We start from the raw sequence: 13,381 nt of genomic DNA, 5'->3' as shown, positions 1-13,381 counted from the left end.
ACCCCCTTCGACCTATGAAATGATGACATATGGACCACTAGGGACATATTATCTTCTTTCGTATCTATTGAAGGATATTATAAGTCTACTTATGATGCCCTTTGACCAATTAAATGAAGACATATGACCCTCGGGGTTGTAGGATGCCTAGGCACATATTAGAATGCTTCATATGGGTCAATGGGGTTTGCAGGTTGACCTATGACCCCAATTGACTCATTACATGATGACATATGTCGAACGCCTAGGGACATACTAGAATTGTTCATATCGGTCAAACCCTATGACCCTATTCGACATATTAAATGATGACATATGGCTCTACGGGTCGTAGGACCCTTAGGGATATATTAGAATCGTTCATATGGGCCAAAGGGAGTCATAGGGGTCCCTGTAACCAATTAAATGACAACATATGTCCCTAGGGGTCCTAGGACCCCTAAGAACCTATTAGAATCCTTCGAATGGGTTGAAGGGGGTGATATGGTTACCTATAATGCCCTTCAACCCATTACATGATGACATATGTCCTTAGGTTTCTTATGACCTGTACCGAAATATTAGAATCATTCATATTATTTGAAAGGGGTTATAGGTCACTTTTGACCTAGACAAAACATTCCAATTTGTCCCTAGGGGTCCTAGGACCCCTAGGGACATATTAGAATGCTTACTTTTGTTCTAACCTATGACCCCCTACGACACATTACATGAAAAAACATGTCCCTAATGGTCCTAAGACCCCTAAGGACATATTAGAATGGTTCATATGGGTCGAAGGGGTTCATATGACCTCCTTTGACCCATTATATGATAACATATGTCCCTAGAGTTTCTAGGACACCAAGGAACATATCAAAAATTTTCATATGGGTCACACCTTATGACCCCCTTTTGTTAATTACATGATTACATATGTGTCTAGGGGTCCTAGGGACCATAGGGACATATTACAATCCTTCGTATGGGTTGAATGGGGTCATAGGATGAGCTATTACCCCCTTCGACCCATTACATGATGACATATGTCCCTAGGGGTCCTAGGACACCTAGTGACATATTGGAATCATTTGTAGGGGTGGAAGGCAGTCATAAGGTGACCTTTGACCCCCTTTTTCCCATTACATGATGATATATGTCTCTAGGGGTCCTAGGACCCATAGGGACATATTAGAATCCTTCATAGGGGAGGAAAGGGGTCATAGGGTAACCTATGACCCCCTTCAACCCATTACATGATGAAATATGTCCCTAGGCATCCTAGGACCCCTAGGGACATTTTAGAATCCTTCGTAAGGTTTGAAGGGGGTCATAGGGTGACCTATGACCCCCTTTGACACATTACATGATGACATATTTTCGTAGGAGTCCTAAGACCAATAGAGACATATTAGAATAATTTCAAAGGGTCAAAGAGGGTCATAGGTTGAACTATGGTGCCCTTCAACACATTACATGAGAACGTAGGTCGAAGGAAGTCATAGGTCAACCTATGACCCCCTTTGACCCATACTTAGGGATATTTTAAAATGCTTCATATGGGTCAAAGCTTGTGATCCCCTTCAACCCATTACGTGAAGAAATATGTCCCTAAGGGTTCTAGGACCCCTAGGGACATATTAGAATCCTTTGTATGGGTAAAAGGGGGCCATAGGGTGACCTATGAGCCCCTTCGACCTATTCATTATGATATATGTCCCTAGTGGTCATAGGACCCCTAGGAACATATTAGAATCTTTCGTATGTGACAAAAGGGTTCACAGGTCCTTTGACCAATTAAATGATGACATATGTCCCTAAGGGTCCTAAGAACATATTAGTATCCTTCATATGATTTGAAGGGAGTCCAACCTATGACCCCCTTCGACACATTAAATGACGACATATGTCGCTAGTGGTCCCAGGACCCTTGGGGACATATTAGACTCGTTCATATGGTCTGAAGTGGGTCATAGTGTGACCTATGGTCCCTTCAACCCATTACATGATGACATATGTCCCTAGGGGTCCTAGGAGACCTAAGTACATATTTGAATCCTTAGTATGGGTTGATGGTGGTCATAGGGTGACCTATGACCCCCTTCGACCAATTAAATAATGACATATGTCCTGAGGGGTGCGAGGACCCCTGGGGACATATTAAAATTCTTTGTATGGATCAAAAGGGGTCATAGAGTGACCTATGACACCCTTGGACCTACTAAATGATGACATATGTCACTCGGGGTCTTAGGACCCCTAGGGATATATTTGAATGCTTCATATGGATCAAAGCTGGTCATAGGTTGAGCTATGAACCCTTCGTCACTTTACATGATGACATATGTCCCCTAGGTCCTAAGACCCTTACGAACATATTTGAATCCTTTGTATGGGTTGAAGGGGGTCATAGAGTGACCTATATCCCACTTCAACCCATTACATGACAACATATGTCCCTAGGGGTCCTAAGACTGTTAGTTACATATTAGATTGCTTCATATGAGTCGAAGGGGGTCATAGGTCACCCATTACATGATGACATATATTCGTAGGTGTCTTAGGACCCCTAGGGACATATTAGAATGCTTCGTATGGGTCAAAGGGAGTCATAGGTTCGACCCATTAAATGACAACATATTAGATGATGACATATGTCCCTAGGGTTCCTAGCGACATATTAGAATATTTTGTATGGGTCGAAGGCGTCATAGGGTTACCTATTACCCACTTCGACACATTACATGATGACATATCTCTCTAGGGGTCCTAGGACCCCTAGGGACATATTAGAATCGTTTGTATGGGTCAAAGTGGGTCATAGGATGACCTCTGACCCCCTTCGACTCATTACATGATGAGATATGTCCCTAAGGGTCCTAGGACATCTAAGGACATATTAAAATCCTTTATATGGGTCGAAGGGGGTCATAGGGCGACCTATAACACCCTTTGACCCATTAAATGATTACATATGTTCCTAAGGTCCTAGGACACCTAGGAACATATTAGAATCCTTCATATGTGTCAAAAGGGATCATAAGTTGACCTATGACCATCTTTTACCAATTAAATGACAACATATTTCCATAAGGGCCCTAAGACCCCTAGGGATATATTACAATTCTTTATATGGGTCGAAGGGGGTCATAGGATAATCTATGACTCCCTTTGACTCATTAAATGATGACATATGTTCCTAGTTTTCTTAAGACCCCTAGGGACATATTAGAATGCTTCATACGGGTCAAAGGGGCTCATATGTCACCCTATGAACCTGTTCGACAGGAACATATTAGAATCTTTTGTATGGGTCGATGGGGGTCATAGGGTGACCTATGACTCTCTTCAACCCATTACATGATGACATATGTCACCTCAGGTCCTAGGACACCTAGGTACATATTAGGACCCTTCATATGGGTCGAAGGAGCTCATAGGAAGACCTATGACCCCGTTCCACCAATTACATGATGACTTATTTCCTTCAGGGCCCTAAGATCCCTAGGGACATATTATAATGGTTCGAATGGGATGAAGGGGGTCATAGGGTGATCTATGACCCCTTTCAACACATTACATGATGACATATGTTCTTAGGACCCCTGTAGACATATTAGAATGTTTTGTATGGGTCAAAGCTGGTCATGGGATGACTTATGATCCCTTTCAACCCGCTACATGATGACATATGTCCCTAGGGGTTGGAGGACCGCTAGGGACATATTAGAATGCTTCATAAGGGTTGAAGGGGTTCATAAGTTGAGCTATGACCCCCTTCTGCCCATTACATGATGACATATGTGCTTAGGGGTTCTAAGACCCCAAGGGGCATATTAGAATTTCTTATAAGGGTCTAACAGGGTCGTAGTTTGAACGATGACCCCTTTTGAACCATTACATAATGACATATGTCCCGAGGGGTCCTAGGACCCCTAGGGACATATTAGAATCCTTCGTATGGGCCAAAGGGGGTCATAGGGTGACCTATGACCCGTTTCAACCTAGTACATGATGAAATATGTCCCTACTGGTCCTAGGACCCTTGAGGACATATTAGAATCCTTCATTTGGATCAAAGAGGGTATTAGAATCTTTCATATGGGTCGAAAGGGGTCATAAGTCAACCTATGACCCCTTTCAACCAATTAAATGACAACATATGTCACTAGGGGTCCTAAGACCCCTAGATACATATTAATATGCTTCATATGGGTTGAAAGGGTTCATAGGTTAACCTATGACCCCTTTTGACTCATTAAATGATGACATATGTTCCTAGGGGTCCTACAACCCATATAGACATATTAAAATGCTTAATATGGGTCGATGGAAGTTGTAGATTAACGTATGACCTATATTAACCAATTACATAATTACATATGTCAAACCCCTAGGAAATTATTAGAATTGTTCATATGGGTCGAAAGGGGTCATAAGTCACCCTATGATCCTGTTCGACCTATTACATTATGACATGTATCCCTAGGGGTCCTAGGAACCTTAGGGACATATTAGAATCATTCATATGGGTCAAAAGGGGTCATAGGTCATTCGATAGGGACATATTAGGATCCTTCGAATGAGTCAAAGGATGTCATAGGTTGACCTATGACCTCCTTCCACCAATTAAATGATAACATATGTTTCTATGGATCCTAGGACCCCTAGGGACATTAGATTTCTTCGTATGGGTCGAAGGGGGTCATAGGGTGAGATATGACCCCCTTCAAACCATTACATGATGACATATGTCCCTAGGTGTCCTAGGATCCCAAGGGAAATATTAAATTTTTTCATATGGGTTGAATGGGGTCATAGGTTTACCTATGAATCCATTTGACCCTTTACATGACTACATATGTCCCTAGGGGTGCTAGGACCCCTAGGGACATTAGAATCCTTCGTATGGGTTGAAGGGCATCATAGCATGAACTTTGACCCCATTTAACCCATTATATGACAATATATTTCCCTAGGGGTCCTAGGACCCCTAGGAAAATGTCAGAGTCCTTCGTAGGGGTGGAAGGGGGTCATATGGTGACCTATTGCCCTGTCTAACCCACTAATTGACGAAATATGTCCCTAGGGGTCCTAGGGGGACATATTAGAATCTTTCGTAGGGTTTGAAGGGGGTCATAAGGTGACCTATGATCCCCTTCGACCCTTACGAAGACATGACGATATATGTCCCTTAGAATCTATTGTATGAGTTGAAGGGGGTCTAAGGTTGATATATGACCCCATTTGACCCATTAAATGATGACATAGGTCGAAGGGGGTCATAGATCAACCTATGACACACTTTGGCCCATACCTAGGGACATATGAGAATGCCTAGTATGGGTTGAAGGGGGTCATAGGTTGACCTATGACTCCCTTTGACTAATTACATGAAGACATATGCCCCTAGGGATCCTAGGACACCTAGGGACATATTAGAATCCTTCATGTGGGTCAAAGGGGGTCATATGGTGATCTATGACCCCCTACAACCCATTACATGATGACATATGTCCCTAGCAGTCCAAGGACCCTTAGAGATATATTAGAATCTTTTGTATGGGTCGAAGGGGATCATAAGGTGTCTTATGACCCACTTTGACACATTAAATACTGACATATGTCTCGAGTGGTCCTAGGACCCCTAGGTACACATTAGACTCATTTATATGGTTTGAAGGGGGTCATAGGGTGGCCTATGATCCCTCTCGACATATTACATGATGACATATGTCCCTAGGGGTCCTAGGAGCCCTAGGGACATATTAGAATTCTTAGTATGGGTTGAAGGGGGTCACAGGGTGGCCTATGACCGCCTTCAACTAATTACAAAATGGCATATGTGACTAGGGGTCCTAGGAACCCTAGAGACATTAAAATTATTTATATGGGTTGAAGGGGGTCATAGAGTGACCTATGACCCCCTTTGACCCATTAAATGATGACATATGTCCCTCAGGGTCCTTAGACCCCTCAAGACATATTAGAATGCTTCATATTGGTCAAAGGGGGTCATAGGTTGACCTATAACCAGTTTTAAACCTTTACATGATGACATATGTCCCTAGTGGTCCCAGGAACCCTAGGGACATATTGGAATCCTTCGTATGGATAAAAAAGGGTCATAAAGTGACCTCTGACCCCCTTCAATCCATTACATGATGATATATGTCCCTAGGATTGCTAGGAACCCTAGGGACATATTACAATGCTTAGTATGGGTCGAAAGGAATCATAGGTTGACCTATAAGCCCCTTCGACCCATTACATGATGACATATATCCCTAAGAGTTTTAGGACCCTTAGAGACATATTAGAATCTTTTGTATGGGTTAAAGGGGATCATAGGGTGACCTATGGTGCCCTTTAGCCTATTAAATGAGGACATATGTGCCTAAGGGTCCTAGGACCCCTAGGGAGATATTAGAATCTTTTGTATGGGTCAGCTTTCAACCAATTAAATGACAACATATGTCCCTAGGGGTCCTAGAGACATATTAAAATGCTTCATATGGGTCGAAGGGCTACAGAAGTTGACCTGTGACCCCCTTCAACTCATTAAATGATTACATATGTCCCTAGTGGTCCTAGAAACCTTAGGGACATATTAGAATGCTTCATATGGGTCGATTGGGGTAGTAGGTTGACCTATGATGCCCATTTACCCTTTACATGATGACATATGTTAGACTACTAGGGACATATTATATTTGTTCATATTTGTTGAAGGATGTCATAAGTCACCCTATAACCCCCTTTAACCCATTACATGATGACATATGTCCCTAGGAACAAATTAGAATCATTCATATGGGTCAAAGGCAATCATAGCTTCACTTATGACCCCCTTGGACAGGGACATATTAGAATCCTTTGTATAGATTGAATTGGGTCATAGGGTGACTTACGAACCCCTTCAATCCATTACATAATGACATATGTCATTTGGGGTTCTAGGAGCCCTAGGTACATATTAGAATCCTTCGTATGGGTTGAAGGGGCTCATAGGATGATCTATGACTCCATTCCACCCATTACATGATGACATATGTCCCTAGGGGCCCTAAAACCCTTTGGTATAAATTAGAATGCTTTTTATGAGTTGAACGGGGTCATAGGGTAACATATGACCCCTTTCGACACATTACATGTTGACCTATGCTGCTAGGACCCCTAGGGACATATCAGAATGCTTTGTATGGGTTGAAGGGGGTCATAGGGTGACTTATGATCCCCTTTGACCCACTACATGATGACATATGTCCCTAGAGGTCCTATGACCCCTAGAGACATATTAAAATGCTTTATAAGGGTCGAAGGGGGTCAAAGGTTGACCTATGACCCCCTTTGACCTATTACATGATGACATATGTTGGTAGAGGTCCTAAGACCTTTAGGGACATATTAGAATGGTTCGTATGGGTCAAAGAAGGTCATAAGCTATGACCACTTTTGACCCATTACATGATGATATATGTGCTTAGGAATCCTAGGACCACAAGGGACATTTTAGAATGCTCCATATGGGTCGAAAGGGGTCATAGGTTAACCTATGACCCCTTTCGACCAATTACATGATGACATATATCCGTAGGGATCCTAGGACCCCAAGGGATACATTAGAATGCTTTGTATGGGTCGAAGTGGGTCATATGTCAACCTATGAACCCCTTTGACTCATTACATGAGGACCTATGTCCGTAGAGGTCCTAAGACCTGTAGGGACATATTATAATGCATAGTATCGGTCTAAGGGGGTCATAGGTTGACTTATGACCCCCTACGTTCCATTAGATGGTGACATATGTCTCTAGGCATCCTAGGATTCCTATGGACATATTAGAATCTTTTGTATGGGTCAAATGGGGTTACAGTGTGATCTATGACCCCTTTCAACATATTACATGACGACATATGTCCTGATGGGTCCTAAGACCCCTAGGGACATATTAGAATCCTTCGTATGGATCGAAGAGGGTCATAGGGTGACCTATGACTACCTTCAACCCATTACATGATGTCATATGTCCCTAGGGGTACTACGACCCATAGGGACATATTAGAATCCTTCATATGGGTCAAAGGGGGTCATAGCGTGACCTATGAACTCCTTCGACTCATTACATATGACATATGTTCGTAGAGGTCCTTGGACCCCTAAGGACATATTAGAATCCTTTGTATGGGTCGAAGGGGGTCATAGATTGACCGATGGCCTCCTTTGACCAATTATATGATAAAATATGTCCCTCTAGGAACATATTAGAATCTTTCTTATGGGTCAAACAGGGTCATAGGTTGACCTATGACTACCTTTGACAAATTATATGATGACATATGTCCCTAGGGGACCTAGGACCTCTACGGATATATTAGAATCTTTCGTATGTGTAGAAGGGGGTCATAGTCACCCTATGACCCCCTTTGACCCATTACATGATGATATATGTCCTTAGGTGTTCTAGGACCCCGAAGAACATATTGGAATCCTTCGTATGGGTTGAAAGGGGTCATAGGTTGACCTATGAACCTTTTTGACCAATTAAATGATGGCATATGTCCTTAGGGGTCCTAAGACCTGTAAGGACATATTAGAATGTTTCATATGGGTCGAAGGGGTTCATAGGTTGACCTATTGCCGCTTAGCCCATTACATGATGACATATGTCAGACCCCTAGGGACATAGTACAATAATTCATATGGGTTGAAGCAATTTATAGGTTGACATATGAACCCTTTCGACAGGGACATAAGAATCCTAGAGTCATATTAGAATACTTCGTATGTGTTGAAGGGGGTAATAGGTTGAGCTATGAACACCATTGACACCTTACATGATGACATATGTCCCTAGGGGTCCTAGAACACCTAGGGACATATTAGAATCCTTCTTTTGGGTCAAAATGGGTCATAGGGTGACCTATGACCCCTTTTGACCCATTACATGATGACATATATGAAACATTATAATACCCACTTCGACCCATACAAAATATTTTAATATGACATATTAGAATCCTTATATGGGTCAAAGAACCTATTAAATGACCACATATGTCCCTAGAGGTCTTAAGACCCCTAAGGACATGTTAGAATCCTTCGTATGATGAAATATGTCCTTAGGGGTCCTAGGACCCTTGGGGACATATTAGAATCCTTCGTATGAGTCGAAGTGGGTCATAGGTTGACCTATGACCCTCTTTGACCCAGACTAAGGAGTTTAATATGTCCTGAGGAGTCCATATGTCATCATTTAAAGGGTTGAAAGGGGATTAAATGGTGACATATGGATCCCTAGGAACATGTAAGAATCTTTCCTATGGGTTGAAGGGGGTCAAAGATCAACCTATGACCCTAGTCGATCAATTAAATGATGACATATGTCCCGATGGGTCTTAAGACCCCTAGGGATATATTAAAATGCTTAATATGGGTTGAAGGGGTGCATAGGTTGACCTATGACCCTCTTTGACTCATTAAATGATGACATATGTTCGTAGGGGTCCTAGGACCCCTAGGAACATATTAGAATGCATCATATGGATCAAAGAGGGTCATAGGTCGCCCTATGACCCTATTCAACCTATTACATTACGACATATGTCCCTAGGGGTGCTAGAATCATTAGGGACATATTAGAATCATTCATATAAGTCAAAGGGGGTCATAGGTTGACCTATAAGCCCATTCAACAAAGACATATTAGGATCCTTCGTGTGGGTCAAAACGAGTCATAGGTTGACATATGACCTCCATTGACCAATTAAATAATAACATATGTCCTTAGAGATTCTAGGACTATTAAGAACATATTAGTAGCTTTCGTATGAGTCAAAGGGGTGATAGGGTGACCTATGACCCCCTTCGACCCCTTACATGATGACATATGTCCCTAAGTGTCCTAGAACCCCTAGGGACATATTAAAATTCTTTGTATGGGTCGAAGGGGATCATAGGGTGACTTATGAACCCCTTTTGGCCTTTACGAAGCATTCCAATATGTCTTGAGGGGTCCTAAGACCCTTGAAGACATATTAGAATTTTTCATTTAGGTCCAACCTATGACCCTCTTTGACCCATTACAGGATGACATATGTCCGTAGGGGTCATTGGACCGCTAGAGACATATTAGAATGATTTATATGTGTCAAAAGGGGTCATCGGCTATGACTCCCTTCAACCCATTACATGATGGCATATGTCCCTAACGGTTCCAGGACCCCAAGGTACATATCAAAATTTTACATATGGGTTAGAGGGGGTCATAAGGTGACCTTTGACCCCCTTCAATCCATTACATCACAATATATGTCAGACCCCCAAGGACATATTAAAATCCTTTGTAGGGGTGGAAGGGGGCCATAGGTTAACCTATGACCCCCATTGACCCATCACATGATGACATATGTCCCTAGCAGTCCTAGGACCCCTAGGGACATATTAGAATCTTTTGTATGGGTCGAAGGGAATCATAGCATGACCTTTCACCCCCTTTGACCCATTAAATTACAATATATTTCTTTAGGGGTCCTAGGACCCCTATGGAAATATCAGAATCCTTCATAGGGATGGAAGGGGGTCATAGGTTGACCTATGACTCTCTGAGACCCATTACTTGATGACATATTTTCCTAGGGGTCCTAAGGGGACATATTAGAATCCTTTGTAATATTTGAAGGTGGTCACAGGGTGACCTATGATCCCCTTCGACCCATTAAATGACAACATATGTCCCTTAGAATCTATTGTATGGGTCGAAGGGGGTCCTAGGTTGACCTACGACCCCCTTTGATGCGTTAAATGATGACATAGGTCGAAGGGAGTCATAGATCAACATATGACACCCTTCGAGCCATACCTAGGGACATATGAGAGTGCCTCGTATGGGTCGAAGGGGGTCATAGGGTGACTTATGACCCCCATCGACACATTATATGAAGACATATGCTGCTTGGGGTCCTAGGTAACCTAGGGACATATTAGAATCTTTTGTGTGGGTCAAAGGGAGTGATAGGGTGACCTATGACTCCCTGTGACACATTACATGATGACATATGTCCCTAGCAGTCCTAAGACCCCTAGGGACATATTAGAATTTTTTGTATGGGTCGAAGGAGATCATAGGGTGACCTATGACCCCCTTTGACACATTAAATGATGACATATGTTTGGAGTGGTCCAGAGACCCCTGGGTACTTATTAGACTCGTTTATATGGTTTGAAGAGTGTCATAGGGTGACCTATGATCCCCTTCAACACATTACATGATGACATATGTCACTAAGGGTCCTAGGAGCCCTAGGGACATATTAGAATCTTTAGTATGGGTTGAAGGTGGTAATAGGGTGGCCTATGACCCCTTCACCTAATTACATAATGACATATGTCCCTATGGGTCCTAGGAACACTAGAGACATATTAAAATTCTTTGTATGGGTTGAAGGGGGTCATAGAATGACCTATGACCCCCTTTGACCCATTAAATGATGACATATGTCCCTTAGGGTCCTTGAACCCCTAAAGACATATTAGAATGCTTCATATGGGTCAAAGGGTGCAATAGGTTGACCTATAACCCCTTTTGAACTTTTACATGATGAAATATGTCTCTAGGGGTCTTAGGAACCCTAGGGTCATATTAGAATCCTTCTTATGGGTCAAAGGGGGTCATAGAGTGACCTATGACCCCCTTCAACCCATTACATGATGACATAAGTCCCTAGGGGTCATAGGAACCATAGGGACATATTAGAATGCTTAGTATGGGTCGAAAGGGGTCATAGGTTGACTTATGACCTCCTTCGACCCATTACATGATGAAATATATCTCTAAGGGTCCTAAGACCCCTAGGGACATATTATAATCTTTTTTATGGGTTGAAGGGGGTCATAGGTTGACCTATGATGCCCTTCAACCCATTAAATGATGACATATGTCCCTACGGGTCCTAAGACCCATAGAGACATATTAGAATCCTTCGTATGGGTTGGCTTTCGACCAATTAAATGATGACATATTTTCCTAATTGTCCTAAGACCCCTAGGGACATATTAAAATGCTTCATATGGGTCAAAGGGCTGCATAGGTTGACCTATGATCCCCTTTAACTCATTAAATGACGACATATGTCCTTAGTAGTCCTAGGATCCCTCAGGACATATTAGAATGCTTCATATGGGTCAATGGGGGTTATAGGTTTACTTATGATGCCCTTCAACCCTTTACATGATGATATATGTCAGACCCATAGGGACATATTACATTTGTTCATATGGGTCGAATGGGGTCATAGGTCACCTTATTACCCCCTTCAACCCATTACATGATGACATATGTCCCCAGGGGCATTATAATTGTGCATATGGGTCGAAGGGGGTTATAGCTTCACCTATGACCCCCTTGGAAAAGGACATATTAGAATTATTTGTATAGGTTGAAGTGGGTCATAGGGTGACCTATGACCCCCTTCAACCCATTACATAATGACATCTATCGCCTAGGGTCCTAGGAGCCCTAGGTACATATTAGAATACTTCATATGGGTCGAAGGGGCTCATAAGATGACCTATGACTCGCTTCCACCCATTACATGATGACATATGTCCCTAGGGGCCCTTGGACCCCTAGGGATATATTAGAATACTTTGTATGTGTTGAAGGGGGTCATAGGGTAACATATGACCGCTTTTGACACATTGCATGATGACCTATGTTCCTAGGACCCTTAGGAACATATTACAATAGTTTGTATAGGTCAAAAGAGGTCATAGAGTGACTTATGATCCCCTTTGACCCACTACATGATGAAATATGTTCCTAGGGGACCCCTAGGGACATATTATAATGCTTCATGAGGGTCAAAGGGGGTCATAGGTTTACCTATGACACCCTTCGACCCATTATATGACGACATATGTTCGTATGGGTCCTACGACCTTTAGGGACATACTAGAATGGTTCGTATGGGTCAAAGAAAGTCATAAGATATGACTCCCTTCAACCCATTACATGATGACATATGTGCTTAGGGGTCCTAGGACAACAAGGGACATATTAGAATGCTTCATATGGGTCGAAAGGGGTCATAGGTCGACTTATGACCCCCTTTGACTAATTGGATGATGACATATGTTCATAAGGGTCTTAGGACCCCTAAGGAAACATTAGAATGCTTTGTATGGGTTGAAGTGTGTCATAGGTTGACCTATGACCCCCTTTGACTCATTACATGAGGACCTATGTCCGTAGGGGTCTAGGACCCCTAGGGACATATTATAATGCGTAGTATCTGTCAAAGGGGGTCATTTGTAGACTTATGACCCCCTACGACCCATTACATAATGACATATGTCTCTAGAGGCCCTAAGATGTCTATGGACATATTACAATCTTTTGTA

This window comes from Cupressus sempervirens, chromosome 8 (assembly GCF_028749045.1).
Source record: "Cupressus sempervirens isolate cs-2001-9-10 chromosome 8, ASM2874904v1, whole genome shotgun sequence".
NCBI classification, from domain to species: domain Eukaryota; kingdom Viridiplantae; phylum Streptophyta; class Pinopsida; order Cupressales; family Cupressaceae; genus Cupressus; species Cupressus sempervirens.
The sequence above is the reverse complement of the archived record's forward strand: the minus strand, read 5'-3'. Positions refer to the sequence as shown.